We start from the raw sequence: 2,452 nt of genomic DNA, 5'->3' as shown, positions 1-2,452 counted from the left end.
AAAAAGAAGATTACTTCAAGGTAAATGCAATTACTGGAACAGACTGGAATACGAATGGTACAAAAAGTTTTGAAATAAATAATCAACAAATCTATTTGAATCTCTCCGAAAGTTTCTTGTTGTGTAAATTTAAATTCACTAAGGCTGGGAATAACACAAACGCTACACTTGTAAATGATTTCTTCTGGAAAATGTTTGATAGTGTGCGTTTGTATATTGGGACACAAGAAGTTGAAGCGGTTGATTATGTCTCTGCTGTATCTGAAATGATAAAATTTACACTCTATACATTCAGTGATAGAATGGGAAAGGGGTCTGCCGAAGGTTTTATTCCTGATATGTCAACGGGAACAAACACAGACCCTGGATATACTCAAAGGAAAGGAATGTATAATGATGATACAAAAGCAGAAAATAGTTTTACTGTGGCAGTTCCTCTTAAAGGTATATTTGGATTTTGTGATCATGATAAAGTTCTGTATGGTCTTAAAATTAGATTTCAACTACAGAGGAATGATAATGAAAATCGATTGCTTTTTGGTGTTGGTAGTGCTTTTGGTGAGCAGAATAAATTTGTAATTGAGGAGATGAGTTGGTATATCAGTGAATATACTCCTAATCTTAAAACAGAAGAGATGTTGAATCGAAGACTTAACTCAAAGAAACCACTCAGTGTATCATACCTCAAAAGAAGATGTCAACATGTTAAACTCAATCAAACTACTTACACGTGGAATTTGGGTGTTCTGGAAGGAAAGCCACGATATCTGTGGATCATTTTTAAAAAGCCAGATGGTGATACTGCGACTGATAAGAATAATGCATTGAGTGATAATGCTAAGGTGAAACAACTTCGCGTTTCTCTAGATGGAACATTTTACCCACGAGATAGATTGGAAATTAATTGGGAAAAAAATGATTTTGCTGAAGCATACAAGTCTTACCAAAAGGTGTGTGAAAGTAATGGAAATAAAGAACATATTTTGGATATGACAGCATTTAAAAGTTTGTATACAATCTATGCGTTTGACCTGAGCGCTCAAAAGGAAACTATAAAGTCTAATCGAGTGGATACTTCCCTATACATTGAAAGAGGAGAGAGTGAAGAAGTTGATACATATTGTTTGCTTTTGGAAGAAACAGAATTGCAGATTAATACAGATAATGGTGTGATGATTAGTCTCACATAATTTTTTGTTAAATAAATGAGTGGCAAAGTACCAACTGGGGTATATGTTAATCAAATCAATCTTCATAAACTATCATCTTGTGTTCAAAATCAAAAGCCTTGTACGATTAACGTTAATACAATTCAGAGAAAAGGAGCAGTAAGAATTGATGTTTTTCTCACAAGAGAACAGGTTAAAATCTTGAATGACACTGGCTCACTTAAAATTAAAATGACAAAACCAATGTTGAAAAAATATTCAATAAGAGAGACGAGTGGAGGATTTCTCCCATTTCTAATTCCTTTATTTGCTGGTTTAAGTGCGGTTGGAGCATTGACGGGTGGTATTTCAACAGCGGTGAAAACTGCCAACGAAAGGAAGGCTCAACTCCAGGCTCAAAAAGAATTGGAAAGACATAACAAAGAGTTGGAGAAACAAATTAGTGGAAGTGGTGTAATTGTCGATTTTGCTGAAAAACTTGAAGGTCTGCCTGATAAAGCGAGATTGCTAGTTGGAGATATGCTTTCTTCTATAGCACAAGCAGGTGTAAAATTAACGAAAAGAGGTAATGGATTATATCTTTCTAATAAATAAATGAGCATTGATGAGTGGTTGAAAGAATTTGGAAAGAATACAACATCAAATTTACAACTTGTCAAATATTGTAAGAAATTAAAAATTCATAATGTGGTTATTTGTATGAGAGATGAATTAACAAATGTGCCGAAACATACAAAGAATATTATTATGAACTTAGAAGATAATAATGGGAACGGTTCTCATTGGGTTTGTATTTTTAATAGTCAAGACAAATATTATTTTGATAGTTTTGGTCTTCCACCACCTGTTGAAGTCATAAAATTCTTACAGAATGGTGTTTATCAAACATTTCAAGTCCAATAATTAAATTCCAAGTGTTGTGGCCAATTATGCCTATATGTGTTATTTCAACTCAACAAAAATAAAAAATTTTATGATATTATTTTTAATCTAATATAAATGACTTATGTTGGTAAAGATGGTTCTATCTTTGGTGTATCTCAAGAACTGGATATTGATTTATCAAATTATTACACAAAGGCACAGGCTGAACGACATAAATATAATATAACCAAAAATATTAACATGAAAAATGCTTATAAATTTAAAAATTATCCAAGCCCGACTGACGCGAATGACTTGGTGAGATTAAGCGATTTATCACAATATATATCCTTAAATAAAACAGCCGTGTATTCCAAAGATACAGAAGTGTTGATATTATCTCCAGGTCATACAGAATT

This window comes from Eptatretus burgeri, chromosome 4, assembly GCF_056783735.1.
Source record: "Eptatretus burgeri isolate ZD-2024b chromosome 4, Ebu_testis_v1, whole genome shotgun sequence".
Lineage (NCBI taxonomy): Eukaryota > Metazoa > Chordata > Myxini > Myxiniformes > Myxinidae > Eptatretus > Eptatretus burgeri.
This window is presented reverse-complemented; position numbering follows the sequence as displayed.